Raw genomic sequence first — 18,456 nt, 5'->3', positions numbered from 1 at the left:
GAGATAAGGGTTGGGATAAGTCAAAAATAGAAAAGAGATGATTGGAAGCATGATATGTCACATTCATGCTTTATTACAATAAATATCCTTTATTATTATACTAGCTATAGAGCTTTTAAAATCCAAAGAATGACTGTGAATTGTTACAAGTATTCCTTGGAATATACAGATATTTCATATACAATTTAAAAGATACAGCAGATTAACTTAACAGCATGGCATTAAAACCAATATTGCTGCATGTCAAATGTAGAAATGATACTTGTTGCATCACTCTATAGGTTACTTGTGGGAATTGAACTCATATAATTTGACTCTGCTATTACACTTGCCTGATAAAATTACCAAGAGCTAGAGCATACAGCATGCATGCTTGCTGTTACAGTTAGGATATGCATGCTGAACTTGATACTGATCTATGGAATTACAATATAGTTATTACAGTCAGGGTCAGTTGTGTTTCATACATACGCATTGCCTCTCTGAGTCGGTCCAAACTCTCAGCATGTGCCTTCCTGTTCACCAAGGTTTCCTCTGCAGTTGTAAAGTAGAAATTGAAAGAAGTGACATGAAAGCATTATTGCATACCAGTCTTGGCTCTCTACAACTTTCCATAGCATTTAAAGTTGCCTAATCTGTATAGTTACACAACTGGGGGATGTCAGCAATTCTAAACTCATCCAGCCACTGGTCAAGTTGTGGCTGCTTGCTCCACTTTAGGTCACTGTAGTGGTGCCTATGCTGCTCCCCAGTGAGTGGTATGTCAGTCGCACTAGAGACAGCCTTGGCTAGGCTGTTCCAAGCCTCAGCCTTGTACTGAAACCCTGTATAGTCCTTCTGCAGCAACCTACAACTGCAGTGCTTGGAGGCTCCTTGATTGCTGGGCCAGGACACGGTTGTTACAAGTGGTGGGATCTACTTCACATACTAATTGGCTTGTAGTGGTGTGGGTAGAGCGAATTCCTGTAGCTTATGTACATTGATCTCTAAAAGTGTTTTCTACTCTAAAACAGCCACGCAGTGCATACCAAGAGTTCAGATCACAATTATTTATTTTGTTAGCTTAGTGTTAGTCAGGGTGAGCAGGCAGCATGCCAGCAGAAGAGTATGGAAAGATGACAAGGAGCCAGCTGGTGGAGATGTGCCAGACTAGGGGGGCTGGTGCATGGAAACCTGACTAAGGCAGACCTGATTGCAGCCTTGGTTACAGCTGCATCAGAAAACAGCAGCCTGGAGGATAATCAGACTGACAGTGAAGATACAATATTCTCTGAGAATGGACAGCTCAACCTTTCTGCAGTGGACTTAAAAATCCAGCTGGAGCTAAACAGACTTGAGTAGGAGGCCAGGCGTATGAACTGGAAGCAGCCGAGAAAATGAGGAGCCTAGAAGCTGAAGAACAGGAACAGCAAAGAAAGCATGAGAGGGAAATGCTGACTCTTCACCAGAGTCATGGAGGTAATGGGGAAGGGAGTAACCGGATCCAAGAAGCACAAAAGGTCGGTAAATTTCTTACACAGTTTAAAGAGGGGGATAATTGTGATAGCTTCATTCATATGTTTGTGCGGGTATGTAAACAGTATGAAGTTGACCAAGAGCTCTGGGTATGGTTCCTGACCCCCTTACTCCATGGTAAAGCTGTAAGTTCTTTAGCAAAAATGCATGACACTGACTGTTTTGATTATACTGCTGTAAAAATACATTTGTTAGAATGTTTTAAGCTAACACCTGAAATGTATAGGAAAAAGTTTCGTGAGCATAGACGCAAGGCAGATGAAAATGTATGTGAATATGTTGTTGAACTGAGCACTTATTTTCATAGCTGGATGAGTGGCTATCAGGTCACCACTTTTGAAGGGCTGGCAGACCTTTTGGTAAAGGAACAAGCCCTTAGCACTTTGCCTGAGGACATGAGGATCTGGTTAGCTGATAGACAGTGTGCTACTTCAGAGGAGTTGGGGAAGAAGGGAGACCTATACCTAGTAAGCAGAGCAGCCCTGCACAGGAAAGGGGCCCCCAGTACTGCTCATGGGACTAAAGGAACCCATGGTGGGCAGCACAGACTGCCCCAACAGAATCTGCCAGTAGCAGGGGAAGCCACTAGTCCAGGTATATGTCCAGGAGCTAGGGTTAAATGTTTTGAATGCAACCAGTGGGGCCATGTGGCATACAGGTGTCCACGGAGGCAAGGTGGGGAACCAAAGGTAAGAGAGCCAGTAAGTGGGAAAGACAAAATGCCAATAGTAGGTTGTCTTGAGACAACAGGGGTATGGAACTACCATCCTGCAGATGTCCTGAGAGGAAAGGATTTGGATGAGGCAGTACCATGTACTTACACAGTTAAAAGCAGTGAGGCTAGGAGACAAGCATGTGGATCTGGTAGCCTGGGGGAGACCCAGACAGACTGCATATTTGCAGCAGGACTGCTGAGGTGGTTACTTCAGGGAGTGAGCTACGCTGTAGCAGTGAGACTGAATGTGAGCCACAGCTGCTTGTGGCTACTGATGTTCCCTTGGACAGGGTAACTGCAAAGACAGAGGTGAGTAGTAGTACCCAGGCTGACAGTGAGGCACCGCTGTCAGAGGATGCCAGACTTCCAGTGGAAGGGGAGCTGGGAAGGGTTACAAAGAGAGACTTGAGACAGGCTCAGCTGTCAGACCCTACATTGCAAGGCCTGAGGCAGGTAGCTAGGGAGGCACCTGATTCTCAAGGGAAGGGGGAATATGTATATTGGAACAAAGGGCTACTGTACAGAGAGTGGACCCCTGAGGGAGGGCTAGACGATGAGAGAGTACAGCAGTTGGTAGTGCCTAAAGCCTACCATCTGGCACTTCTAGCCATGGCCCATGATATTCCCTTTGCAGGTCATATGGGCATAAAATGTACAAAGAGGCATATTGTGCAAAACTTCTATTGGCCTGGAATTTTCAGAGATGTAACAGGGTACTGCAGGACCTGTGAGCAGTGCCAAAAGGTAGGCAAGGTAGGAGACAAGGGGAGAGCGCCTTTGATGCCTTTGCCTGTGATTGAGTAGCCATTTCAGAGGGTAACTATGGATATTGTGGGTCCTCTGAGTACCCCAAGTTCCACAGGGAAAAAGTATATCCTATTGATTGTAGATTATGCTACACGATACCCTGAGGCAGTGTCTTTGTCCTCCATTGAGGCCGAGAAGGTGGAAAATGCTTTGCTAGAAATTTTCATCAGGGTAGGTTTCCCAAAGGAAATACTGTCTGACAGAGATGCCAGTTTTATGTCAGACCTGCTGGCTTGTCTGTAGAAGTCCTGTGGGGTGAAGCACATGAAGACCACACCCTACCATCCCCAGACTAATGGTCATGTTGAAAGGTTAAACTCTACAATCAAGTCCATGCTACGGGCATTTGCAGATCAGTTTAAGAGGGATTGGGGCAAATATTTGCCCCATCTGTTGTTTGCTTACAGAGAGGTTCCCCAGGAATCCACAGGTTTTTCACCCTTTGAGTTGCTGTATGAGCATAGGGTGAGGGGACCTCTAGATTTAATTCAAGATGAGTGGGAAGGTGAGTGTGAGTATCACAAGGAGTCTGTTGTGGCATATGTCCTGAACCTCAGGACAAGGCTCAGGGAACTCATGGACCTGGCCCAGGAGAACCTGGCAGAAGTCCAACAACAGAAAAGGGTGTGGTATGACAGGAATGCTCGAGCTAAAGAGTATGCTGTGGGGCAGCAGGTGATGGTCCTCATTCCTGTCAGACACAACAAGCTGCAGGCAGCTTGGGAGGGACCCTACAAGGTGGTAAGAAAGGTAAGTGAGGTTAACTACATGGTGGAAGTGCTAGGCAGATGGCAGAGGCACAAACTGTACTATGTTAACATGATGAAACTTTACCATGATAGGGAGGCCCTTGTGCTGAACATTTGCAGTGGATTGCAAGAGGAGTCTGAGAGAGATCTTGTGACTGATCTCCTCAGTAAGGCTCGGGCTGACACCTCGGTGGAAGGGGTAGCAATATCCCAGCAGCTATCTCCTACCCATATTCGAGAGATCTGAGCAATGTTGCAGGAGTTTGGGGGCATGTTCACCGGGAAACCAGGGAGCACCCACCTGGTGCAGCACCAGGTGGATACAGGACCCCAAAGGCCTATCAGGCAGACCCCGTATAGGATGCCTGAGAGAGTCAAACAGACTCTGAGGGAGGAGGTACAGAAGATGTTGAAACTAGGGGTGATTCACGAGTCCAACATTCCCTGGGCCTCACCAGTGGCATTGGTGCCAAAGAAAGATGGCAGCAACATGTTCTGCATGGATTACAGGAAATTAAATAGTCACACAGAGTCAGATGCTTACCCCATGCCTAGGACAGATGAGACCCTAGAGCAGCTGGATGGGGCTAAGTATCTTACAACCATTGATCTTACCAAGGGTTACTGGCAGGTGCTCTTGACTGCCATTGCTAGAGAGAAGTCAGCCTTTGTGACTCCTTTTGGCTTGTATGAGTTCACAAAGATGCCCTTTGGGATGAAGAATGTCCCAGCGACTTTCCAGAGGCTGGTAGATAATATCTTAGTAGGAGCAGGAGGGTTTGCCCTTGCTTACATGGATGATATTGCTATCTACAGCCATTCCTGGCAAGAGCATCTTCAGCATGTCAGGGAGGTGCTGGGCAGACTACAGAGGGCAGGGTTGACCATTAAGCCGAGCAAATGTCAGGTGGGTATGGCAGAGGTCTCCTACCTAGGACATAGAGTGGGGAGTGATAAGATAAGGCCAGAACCTGCCAAAGTGGAAGCTATTCAGGCATGGCCTGCACCTGTTGCCAAAAAGCAGGTGAGGGCATTCGTAGGGACAGCAGGATACTACAGAACATTTGTTCCCAATTATAGTACCATAGCTGCTCCTCTGACAGACCTGACAAGGAAGAACAAGCCAGATAGGTAGTGTGGACCCCAGCATGTGAGCAGGTATTTCAGAAGCTTAAGGAAGCTTTGGGAGGGCCCCCTGTGTTAGCCAGTCCAGACTACAGCAAAGACTTTGTTGTGCAGGTGGATGCTTCAAACTATAGGGTGGGGGTTGTACTTAGCCAGATTTCTTCAGAGGGAGAAGAGCACCCAGTGGTTTATCTCAGTTGTAGGCTACAACCCAGGGAGGAATGCTATGCAGTGGTAGAAAAGGAATGTCTAGCCATAGTGTGGGCACTACAAAAACTTCAGCCTTATCTGTATGGAAGAAAATTCACTGGGATGACAGATCACAACCCTCTAACATGGTTAAACAGAGCCAGTCAGCAAAATGCCAAGTTGCTAAGATGGAGTCTGGGGTTGCAAGCATATGATATGTCAGTGCAGCACCGCAGTGGGAGTAGCAATACCAATGCAGATGGGCTCTTAAGACAGGGAATGGAGTGAGGTGCACCCAGATAGACCTGACACTCTCAAGCAACATTTCTCAAGGGGCACTTGAAAAGCTTGCTTGAGTTCCCCGGGGGGGGAAGAGATGTGACGATTGGGGAGATATGGACAAAGGCTGCCAGCCTAGTCAAATATAATTTGATATATAATTCTATCAACTGTATAAATAAATGTAAAATACAGGCTTGTGTTTTTAAATGTAAGAAAACACTGTGAAATGTGGAACTGCAAAATATGTGACAACATTGCACTCTACTGGCTCAGTGAAGCATGCTGTATCATTTCATGTTAGAATTTGGCCTGAGGGCAGCTGGATGAAGATTTCATGCCCATTGTTGTAAGGCTAAAGTTTATGACTAGAATTTAGATGTGGAAGGTGCTTTTATTGCTTTAGTTTCTGTTAGCATATACATGTGAAATGTCTTGTATCATTTTAAGTTTCTGAGGAGGTGTTAGATTGCTAAATAATGCAGTTTGTGGCCTGAGAACTCCGACCAGGAGTTAAGATGATGCAATATGAATACTGGGAAAACCTAAGTGTCAAAAATGATGTAATTTTGGGAGGGCCTTAGAGACATGTTTGTTAGTAATGTTTAAATACTATTTCTCACAAGAGACCTGGAGCATTTTGATCTTGGACATCTAACTTATCAGCACTCTGCTTATGCTCACATGTAAGTTTGTAGCACTGTGATATCTTGTAGGAATAGTTAAAGCTAGTAAAGATTAATTAGGTATTTTTCTTTGAAACCAGACCTGTCCTACTGTATTATTTTAAGTTTCTGTTTGATCTGTGAACTCTTAGATATCTCTGTGGTGTAGTAGTTTTGTCTTGTGTTTTAATTATTTATTATTGAATATTTTTAAAGCCTTCTACCTGTGGCTGGTTTGTGTAGAGATGAAGTATGCTTTAGAGTACATTATATATTTACTTTAGAGTACATTATATATTTATAGAGTTTACTAAGCCCTTCCAATAAGCCTTAGATTGTATAGTCACATTACCACTGGATATTAATATTGCACAGTAATAATTGGACACCCTTTTAAGGGCCTTTTAGTAGCTGATATTATTAACTGGGTGGTGGCAGTAATTACTATTGTATAGTCTGTGTAAAGGGGCATAGCTGGAGAATCTGTGTCAGCCTTTCCCAGGAGTGTCTGTGAAGTTGTATAAATGCTTATCTCAAAGTGTGTGTGTGTTGTGTCAGCTACTTGGGCAGGGACACGAAGCACTGGTTGGGCAGAGAGGGTACTGGAGGTTCTAGCTTGCCCAGTTAGGCTGAGACCTGGACCCTATAGCTGTGCCAGTGGGGAGTCTTATTGGAAACCTGGTGAGAAAGGTACCAGCCCCAGACTGACTATGATCTCTGTGTGCACTTAAGGGAAATTGTACTTTACTGTGTGTATTAATTATCCTTTCCTCTTCTAGGAGATGACCTCCCTGGTGTTAGTGGTGAGGATTGAGGCTCCTTGACTGCTGGGCCAGGGCACGGTCGTCACAGAGTGCATCAAATATTTTTGATCCTTTCAAAGCCCACATCTGTGCCCTGAATTTCACACCATCCTTCCCATCCCCTGCCATGTCTGCAAAGGTTCTCCAACAATAGTTGTAATGTTTTCCTGCCAATATGTGATATTTATTTATTATTTTATTTTACATTTAACTGGGAAAATCCGACTTGGAATGAGCCAATTTTCAGAGCCGGCCCAGGGAGAAGTGCTCCAGACACATGTCTTTGTAATGTGGGAGGAAACCGGACCATGTGGAGAAAACTCACACGAATGCCAGGAGGACATGCAGACTCCACACAGAAGGCACCCCAGCCAAGAATCAAATTGGAGAACCTCTTGCTGTGAGCCGACGATGCTACCGCTGCACCATCCATAAAATTATATATCATGTTTTACAACCAGTGCGCAAACATGCACAACCATGTCAACTGCATTTGCGAGATGGTGAGCAAAGAGAAACATTGCCAAACAAAGAGGAAGGGAGTTTCTGAAACAACGTGGATAATGTGACATTTGGCATTGATTTATGGCATGTGTGCTGCTATACATGGTCACACTTTGTCAACTGGTCAATACCGAAATGCTAAATGACTTGGCTTTTACACCATGACTTTGGAGAGATCAATGGGATGACTTGGCGCATATTTTGTGGGGACTTACACCCTGTTAAAAGTAATTTGTACAAGGTGGGATTCAAACCTATCTAAGAAGGAATACATACATTTCCACAAAGGTGATTATTCCTCATTGCCACAGAAGTCATTGTCATTACAGATTTACAGCTTCAATAGTAACTGCAGATATATTTCAATTAGGCATGTATGGGTGTAACAGTAAAAGGTCCTGGCTTATGCATTTTCATGTGTGATGTAGGACTAATGTCTGATAATATACTGGAAATGGGTAGACATGCATGACTTCAGCAATAGAGTTTGAAGTAATGATACATACCTCATAATGAATTTTGTTTTACAGTTACACTTAGGTTGTAGATGATTATCAGTAAACTACTGTGTCAATTAGAGATATGCAACTGAAGTTTGGATGATATAATCATCATTGTCATGCTAAACCAGTTAAACACATAATATGTATAATGCCTACAAAAGTATGTGAAAATAAGCAGCAGTGATGCCTTTCAGTCAATCAACCTGCTCCACATAGATATTGGTGTGTAGTATTACCTTTATAATCAAAGTTTTGTGAAAATTTACAGTGGGACACCCTTACTAAAAAGTAGAGCCTGCTGGATTTGAACTATGGCTCACCTGTGCTCCAACCACAATCTCATTGCATTTATACCAGGTGCCACAGGGAAAGATAAGCAGCATTAAGTACTTTCCAGAGTGCTGATGGCCACGCATCACCACAGAGCCTGTTTGTGCGAAAGAAGGCAAACCAAATTAATTTGTTCACTTTTTTCCTTAAGCAATATACTCTGTGCATAGGTAGGCAACATGCAAATGTAAAAAGAAACAGTGAACATACATTACTTGAGTAAATACTCATTATGACCCTTCCTCAGTATAAACAACTACTGTGCAACTCCAACCCCAAATTACCTATGTTATCTCTTTCTTAGCTCAACATATTTACACCTTGAGCCACAAAGACACCTGGGTATCAGGTGTAATTTTGCAGTCATTAGTATTCATGTTTCTGACTGCAGCAAAATGCTGCTAAGCATATTTACGCTTTGTAAGGCAACTGAAAATAAATTTTCATTTTTAAGTAGCTAACCGTGTTTGCACTATGCCACACATCACCCACAAGAAAAAAGAAAAACATAAATAAATAACTAAAGAATAAAAAGAAGGGAAACAAAGATTAAACAATTACACATCTCTGGATTTAAACCATCAGACTGCTGTAGTTACAGTGAGTTCTCTGCTTTGCCACAGACACAACTTTGCAGTAACAATCAAATAATGTGCAGACAAGCAATTAATATTATATACCTCATGACTTCAACAGCCCAAACACATCCTCTATATTTCTTGTTTGACTGTGTGTGCTTCATTATACCATTCCTCCCAGAGTGTGAGTGCATTTCTGATGGGTGTCATTAGCCATGGTTTAAATGCATCTCCTGCATTTCCAGTAAATGGCCTTGTGGGGCATCACCCCTAGAAAACCTCTGGTAGAGTTGTGAATTGTGCCAGATATGGGAGTTGTGGTAACAGCTGGGGTTATTAGCAGACACATTCCTTATCATTACACATGATCTGGCAGGTAATGGAATGGAAGCCCTTTCTGTTGATGTAGATCCTTCTCTGTTCCCTGGGTGGTGATTTAATCTCAATGTAGGTACAGTCTATGGCACCCAAGACTTTAGAAAAGTGTGCTATGGAATAAAACTCCTTACTTCTAGCTCGGTCCTTGGGGGTTGGGGGAGGAAATATAAATAAAGTCACTGGCAAACTATAGTATAGCATTCAGGAACTGGTGTAGGATCCTGGATTCTGATGCCTGTGACACCCCCAACATGTCCCCTGTGAGTTAAAGAAAGGTTCCTGCACCTACTATTCTTCTACATATACCTTGGTCTCCACAGGTATTGTTTCCTCTCTGTTTGTCCTTGCTCTTAGGTGAGGACAACAGGCATTGCAGATTTCCTGGAGTGTGTCTCTGTCCACCCTGTAGCGCTCTACTATTTCCATCTCATGCAGACCATGAAAAGTTAAATGGAGTCTAAACACCCTTCTCCTCCTTGCCAAAGGTCTATCAGCAGCAGCAAAAGCTTGAGCCTGTTGCACATACACACGCAGAACAGCATCAGCAGACCCTAACATTCTCTCCCTGTAGTATAGTTTCTGTGGCTGTGTTCCAATAGGCTACACTCACTGTACAGTACACAATTGCTTTCTAGTTTTTTGAATAACTCCGCCATCTTGAATTTGTTGTTTAGAATACAATTCAGCTGCATATGCTGTAATTAGCATGCTACAATGTTTAGCATGTTTGCACGGCTCTACACATCATGTAGAACTGATATTGAATACAAATCGGTGAGCTAGCGTGTGCGAGCTGTGTAGGGTTTATTGCATCCTGCCCATTATTTTTTTTCAGTACTAGAAACAAAAAATGGCAGTCTGCAGTCTCCTAGAAATAAAATAAGTAGTTCTGTTTATTTTGATAGAATTTATAATGTTTGTAGAAAATGGGAAAATAAGCTGGCAGAGATTTGCGCAAAGAAACTAACCGAATCTGGATTGCTCCTTTGAATCATACCATGACAACTTGTTTGAGTATTCTAGCTACACTGCATTTTTTTTTTTTTGCATTTACCAGATCTTTGCCATTTCCATTAATATGTGATAGTACTGAATCGAGTATAAAATATACATCTCAGGTATCTTCCCTACTACCTTTGTAGAACTATTTAAGCTGGTAGTAACTCAGATGACTGTAAACGATCCCACAACATTTATCAAAAAAAGAGTAAGATAAGTTCCTAGATGTTTTGGCCAAATTGTCCCAAGTTAGCATGAATACCACTTCAGGTCTCCCCTGAAAAGTAGACACTATCTTTGTAAGACTAACCCTATCAACAAAGAGTAACTAACTAACTAACTAACTAACTAACTAACTAACTGACTGACTGACTAACTAACTAACTAACTGACTGACTGACTGACTGACTGACTAACTAACTAACTAACTAACTAACTGACTGACTAACTAACTAACTAACTAAATAAATAAATCTTTCTCCTTAGTAAGCTCTTTATTTCTTAATGATTCAGAAACCTGATTTTTTTTCTTCCCTCATTTAAAGAGGCAAATAATCTACCTTTGTTTCCAGAACATGGAGTTACTTCAAATTGCAGAATCTTGAAAAGCGGTGACCATATAAATGAAAATCATACTATGTCTAAGATTGCTGTTTCTCAGACTATTATCTTTTCTCCAAGGTGTTGTGATCTCTGAGCTGGTATTTATGTTTCAGGGAGAGTAAAAAAGTTTAAAGGTGAAGAGGTAAGTTCTATATTCAATCTCCTGCCATACTTTCAGTCTTTTTTTTTCGGTATGCCTAGATTTGGCAATCCAAGTCTCAAAGTTTCAACAGGGAGTCCTCTCTGACAAAATATCATGCAGAAATGGCATGTAGGAATGTCTTGTTCTGAGAAAAGGAGTTTCTGCTGTGGCATCCATATTGTTCTGTCACATTTCTCACCCCACAATTCTGATACACAGTCAGCGGGTGCATTGTGATGTCCATATGTATCCTGCTATGTTGCATCCTATATAAACAAATATAGCCCTATTATAACTTTGTCCTCACCCTTCCACACCAGTATCATTTTTGACATGTACACACAATGAGATAAATATTTACTTTTATAAGCAACAATGACAATATGCCCTTTGGGGGCAGATTTATCAGGCCTTGTGTAAACTTTGGCCTCCTTCAGGGTACCATAGCACTTCAACTATTATACCCCATAGAGAAATTGTCCCTCAGCACAGCCTGCTAATGTTGCATATGCCCCATCTTTCCATTCTCTGCCTCCAGTTGCTGCAGGGAACACATACCTCCAAGCACATGTTTTTCCATCCCAGTGTCCCCTCCCTTTATCAATATTTTGGAACTCTGCTGTATCCCCTGACATACGTTGAACCCTTTGTACCCCACCAAAGGTGCCCAGGCTATCCTTCTGTACTTCAAAGTGTTCACATCCCCAAGTTTCATATATAGTGTACTGCAAGTTTCATTACAACCATGTGTGCTCACACTGCATTATTATCAACAGTCTTTGCTATACCATGTATACTTGTGATGTACTATGCGGCACATAAGTACACATTATAGGATATCCACACCATTATGTCATCACAAACACATGGTTTACTGAGCCATGATGTCTGTGTGTCAGGTAGTAGGGCCTGTATTACTAAGTAAGCTGCAAACTGCACAAGCAGTGGAGGCCCTGTACCATTCCTTGAACCACTGCAAATATATTGAGGTGAACTGTGGACGCTACACAGTCTATCCCTATTTTCTGGTGTATAACACAGGCCAGTCTGGCATCCTTCTTGGCCTGCAGACATTAAAAATCCACCAAAAACTCCTGTAAGGTAGGCACATCTGGATGAAAATATAGACACCAAGTTAGTGTAAAATCTGCATGCCAAATGTTTAACTACTTCCACTGCTAGTAGGATTGCTGGATACCACTCCAAATCAACCAAAAATCTGTAGTTGAAATGTTCAGATAACACTAGCATTAAGCACCACAATCAAGGGAAGAACAATATCCAAGAGACCACTGCTTGCAGAACCAACTGGAGGGCCAAAGAGACAGAGCATAACTTCAACAGAGTCATAAAAACAAATGTCAGATTAAAAAATGCAGCTAGGGTAGCCAATGACCATTATCATTTGCCAAGTTCCTATTTACAGGGAAACTGAGGTGCCAATACATAGAGGCTGTGCATGTATAGACAACCCAGATTCAGCTAGTAAAATGGTTGTACAGAGAAGGGAGAAATGATTGCTCCAATGACAGCACTCTCAGAGAGAGATGAATGCATTATATCCAGAGTATGATGGGGGACTGGTCCTTGCAAAGGGTGTGGTGCAAGATATGTAGCTTGCCACTGGGGGTGTGCACTTTGATTCCCCTCCCTTACAAGACATATCATCCTCATATGTGGTAATGCTGAACCCAGCCCCAAATTGCTGTTACCCCATATCCTTCAGTTAGACTGTCACATGCTCCCATCACACATCAAGATGTGGCATTAAATCTGCCAGCATTGATCTATGCATCATCAGAAAGACTTTCTTTTTCTGTAAAACAGAATTTCCAGGATGGATATGATGGCATCTTTTCAGCAGAGTCATAACAGAAGCCAGCTTCCTTATCACTTTCATGCCCATCTTCATTTCCTGTACCTGTGGCAGACCTTATAAGTGGATTAGAGGCAAGTTCCCCTTTTAATCTTGGTGAAGCTCAAGCATATACTCAATGACCCATTTACTCTGTATCAACTCTTGTCTGAGGTGGTCCTTGTTGAACATAGTTGTGGATAGCATGATATCATTTTTACTTTCTCTCTAGTCCCTCCCAACCAAGTGACTTGCTTCAAAACAAATGCAGATTTTTCTGTCTTCAGTCTTGTCAAAGTACGTTTTCTTTTCAGAATAAATCAATGTTTCTGCTGTTTGAAGAATAACAATTTTCTCTCTCTAGAATATAAATGAATGTAACTCATAGGTTCATAGATAAGTACTACTCTAGCTGCCATTCTAGGCCATTTTAAGCCTAGCTAATTTCCCCAAATGCAAAAATCAAACATGATCCTAATGTTACTGTTTGTTAGTCAGTTTTGTACTGTATTGCTAAAGGAGGTAGCCATGTGTTGTTAAAAATATGTCCTCCTTTTGTTTCAACAATTTATGTATTCATTGCAATTATGTAGCTAAATGATTTCTTTTTGTCTTTTTTTTTTTGTTTTTGCAGCTATGTGAGAACCTCCAGTTTCCTTGTGATGGTGAAGTTGTTGGGGTTAATAAAACAGATAATCCTCCATTCTGTAGTCTTTTATAATAGAGCGGAGCTGTATATCTAGTGGTAACAAAGACGTGAAGGTCAAATGACAGACAGGGAATGGGCAAAGAAAGAAAGGAAGGAACAAAGAAGAGATGATTGAACAGGCTAAGAGAAATGGGAGAAAGGAAAGAATTATGAAAGACAGAAGCGAGAGAGAAAGAGACAGAACTTTAACTGGAGTGGAGAAAAAGGGATGGCTGGCAGTTGTACTAGTAGGTGCAATCAGCATTTGGCGATGAGGCACCAATGCAGTACCAGCATGTATATAAGAAGTTGTGTTATACAGTGCCTTCTGTAATGAATGCTAATGCTGCATTCACAGAGTTCAGCATGTTACTAACTGTAGCAAGCTTGCTACAGTTCTGCCGTTACAGTGCAATGTGGAAGGTTTTTTTGTCTCCACCTTTGGGAAGACTTGGGTCTTTTCCCATTTACCACCTCTTAATAGAATCAATCCTCAAGGTCACGGCACCTCAAGGCAAAGGGAGATCCCCTCCCTTGCAGTAACTTTGGAATACTGCAATATTCACCATCTCATGCACATATGCAAACACACAAAAAACAAAACATACACACACACACACACACACACACACACACACACACACACACACACACACACACAGAAAAATATGCAAACCTTGGACCTGTTTGGAACCATACCAGATCTCCTGCCAGTTGCCATTGGGATGCGTATTTAATACTCACACAGACACATAGACAGACTAGACATTCCAAACAGTGGACATCCCATCTCTAAACTGAACTTAAGAGCAAAGCACTGACAGGTAGCAATGCTATCCAATGCGCCAACCAGCCACACATTTTATACAAATTAAACAAACCATACTTATATTTGCAATGTTATTTATCTGGTACACTTGGCAATGACTTGGTTACTGTAGTGGAAAATTGTAGTGCAAATTTGATCAACTGCACTCTTTTGAGAAATGAAAGATATGAACAAATGCAAATACAAATCAAATGTCTAGTGAAGAAAAAGTTCCTTTTCTAACTGGCACACCATCAATCTTTTTTTTTTTTTTAAACAAGAGCGATGTAGTTTCAGCTAAGCAGTTCTGAATCGCATCCAGCAAGTTCTGTACTCCAACAGAACACAGCTCTTTCAGAATACTGACTCCACTGCTTTTGTTAATCAGAGCCTATGTTTTTGTTAACTCATTCAAATACATATGAACTCTGTAAGGTTCACATTTTAAGATGGGAAGAAAACTTTACAAGAGCTGCATGGAACAGAGATAGATAACTAAAATGTTATACTTGGAAAGAGAGGAGATATGGAAATGTTAACATGAGGAGTAAAAGGAAGAAGGATTTCAGCAGTAGCATTTATGGGAAACTATTGCAAACATCACTACAAGGTACTGAATTAAATTCCATAGTAGACTAGCAGGTGAAGTCCATGAATAAGGCTGAAGTTTCCCAACCACTGAGACCTGTTAGAGTTAAGTTTCTAAAATTCATGATAAAGATGTTTCTGTAAAGGTTGTTAAGATGAATCCACTAAAACTGTTTATATATGTTTTTGGTTTAAAAGTACTCCTACATTTCATGAAGAATAAATGACGATTTTGTGCATTAGGCAAGTATCCATCAAATGAAATATTATGACTGCCTTCGTGTTTTCATTAACATTAGATGCTATTTGTGAAGTCAACTCACTAAAAGACAAATAGGAACTTAGGTACTTAAATGTTATTTACAAACAAAATAAAATAATATACATTTTTAGACAGACACATCACTGGCTAAACAAAACTATAGAAAGGCTAGTGCATGAGGAGCTTGCAGCTTTGCTGAATCCTCACAGCCTACTTACCATTAGCAGTAAAACATAGATGGAGTGGGTTTCACAAATGTCGTGCTATATTACAATCCTTCATAAAGCTCATCCTTAAATGAGTCAAATCACATCAGCACTAATAGAGTGCAGTTGATCATGATGCCATCATGCCTGAATGCATCGTGAGGACTTGTACCCCTCAATAACTCACACACAGTCACATCTGCAGCTCTGGTGACATCATCATGTCACTAAAGTCAATGATGCCATGGGCTGATGAGGGGCAAAGTGAATGTGGAAATCCTGATTTAAAGGGTTCCCTAGGAATTTCATGGGACCCTGTTATTTTAGTTTAAAATCTGTATTTTCTGGGAAATATCAGACAATTAATAGGTATGAAGCCTGTACAGCACTTAAACTAAGAATGCATTTGTGACTGGCTATATAGAAACAAAATGGCAGTGCACTGTACACGATACGTATTGCTGAGAGTATGCATTCATTCCAATACCAGCATATTGTCCTACTGACACAACAGTTATTTTAATAAATAATAGTATAACAGCCCATTTTTGATGTAGGCAGAATAGATATGCACATAGCAAACAAGTAAACTGAAGGCCACAGTAGCATACACACATGTAATAGCAAATAGCATAATAACTTAATAAAATGGCTATAATAATACTGAACTATGCAAATAACAAATATATGTGTGTGTGTGTGTGTGTGTGTGTGTGTGTGTGTGTGTGTGTGTGTGTGTGTGTGTATATATATAAAATTATACAACTGCTCATTACCATTTAAAAATGAGTATGCTGATTAGACATCCCAATCGGAGTGCCCATTGTAAACCGAGCATATACTAATAGAAAAACAAAAATGAAACAATCAGAAACGTGCCTGATTTTCCTTGTATTTCTGCACTGTCCCTTGGAAAATTAAAAGCTAAAAAAATACAAAAAACACAAACAGAGATTCTTCTCTATTAATTCTCCTGCACTGTACTAATGTACTTGGCAAGCATGGGATCATAAGTCCCATATGCGTGTACAGTATATCAGTAATCAAGGAGAAATGTGAACACTACAGTGTCATTATACACAGAAATTATTTAATAACCTTAAGCAATTTCTTTATTAAATAATGCCATTGTGTAATAGCAATAATCCACTTCTGGGTGTGGGTTATCAGGAGTTACCCATGGTTGGCTTTGTTTGATCAGAAGACCCTGATCAAACCACACTAACCATGCATAATACCTGATATAAGCACACACAGTCATGGATTATTGCCCCAATATATATGCATTTGAAATGTTTATATATATATTGTAGCAGGTTAAGATAACTTGCCCTTACCATGCTGCTGCTGCACCATCTTGGAGTTAGTATATGTAATTTGCAGGGGGTGTAGGGAGGCAGTTTTTTGATGTTCAAGCATTTTACAGTTCGATATAAAATGATCGCTTGTGCTGATTCATAGCTGTTTATGAAGCTAACGACCACAAGGGCCTTTTTAAGCTGAGCCATGCATCCAAAATCTCTGATAAATTCTGATACCCTTGATAAGTGTAAGCATGGGCCTGGCAGATGAACCATTTACAGGTTACCTGTTTGCTTTAGAGTCACAGGTGCCAAACCAGGGATGAATTTCCAGTTTCCCATCCAATTCTCCAAGTTACACTTGAATTGGGTAGGGGGTTTAACTCTGCTTCACATGGATGGGGAGCCTGTTCCATAGATGGGGTCATCTGTGGGATACATACCTATCTCTCCAGCAGGTTCTGTTTATATCACAGGTAAGATTTAAGTCTTTAGAATAGGTCATTCTGGTACTGTTTGTTTTGTGGATATGCAGGAGGTCCACCAAAGTGGGGCCTGACAATGCCCTGTATGCCAGGCATAGATGCCCCCTCAACAGCCTGCAGGAGACAGAATACAGAGATAGAGCCTTGAGGTTGTCTGAATAGGACATATTACTTACACCCTGTATTCTTTTAGTGAGGAACCTCTGTGAAATTTCCAGTTGTTGGATATGCCTGGTTAGGTACATACCAAAGGGGGCATTGTATTCAATGATAAGTATGATGAATGCCGAATACAGTGGAACAATGACTTCCTTGGACTTAGATGCCATACCTTTGTTTATAAGTTGTGCAACATAGAATGATTTCCTCACCACTGTAGACACGTGATTGTCAAAGGCAAGATTACTATCTAGGTGTGTCCCTAAGTCCCTGACTACTGGGTCAACTCTAAGGGGTGTGTTGTCAATATGATAGTTACCAGGGATGGATGACTTCCCAAAGGATACTATTATGCATTTCCTGGCATTTAGTTTTAGTTTATGGCTCTGATACCAGTTACTTGTCTGTGTCAGCCCCTCCTGGAGAACATTTGTGTCAGTGTGAGATTCAATGACAGCTCCTAATTTGCAATCATCTGCAAATTTAGTCAGCCAGAGACCACTGACATTAGCCTTGACTTTTGAGAAGTAAATGCCAAAAAGGAGCGGTCTAGGGACTAATCCCTGAGGAACACCACTTCTGACTGGCCTCTTTTTAGAGGTGGAGTCCCCAATTCTAACTTGCTGGGTCATGTCTGTGAGACAGTTGTCTATGCACCGGGTGACATACAGGTTTGTACCTAACCTCTTGAGTTTGTCAACAATACCCGAGTGGGGTACTGTGTCAAATGCCTTGGCCAGGTCAAGGTAGGCAGTGTGAATTATTTTGCCCTCATCCATTGCTTTGGTGAGCTTCTCAAAGAAGTCCACCAGGTTGAGTAAGCATGATCTTCCCTTGACAAAACCAAACTGGGTTGGGTCCAGTGTCCGGAGGTTTTACTATATTTCTGTTGATCATCTCCATGATAATTCTTTCCATGGCTTTACATATAAGACTAGTGAGACTTATGGGTCTAGAGTTTCCAGGGTCTGTAAATGGCCCACCTTCTTGCAGAGGGTTGACTGTTGCCTTTCTCCATTCACGAGGCACAAAGACTGTTTGGAGGCTACAATTAAATAGTAATTCCAGAGGCCCTGATAGGTCATGTTTCATGCTATTTAGAAGGCATCCTGGTATATTGTCTGAGCCCAGTGATGCAGTATTCTTGGTCTTAGAGGGAGGATTAAGGACCTGTTCCCTAATGATAGTAGGGAGAGTTATATTTGATGATATTTCCTGAG

Source organism: Protopterus annectens, chromosome 3.part0 (genome assembly GCF_019279795.1).
Source record: "Protopterus annectens isolate FY-2018-M chromosome 3.part0, PAN1.0, whole genome shotgun sequence".
In the NCBI taxonomy this organism is placed as follows: Eukaryota; Metazoa; Chordata; order Ceratodontiformes; family Protopteridae; genus Protopterus; species Protopterus annectens.
Note: the sequence above shows the minus strand (reverse complement) of the source record.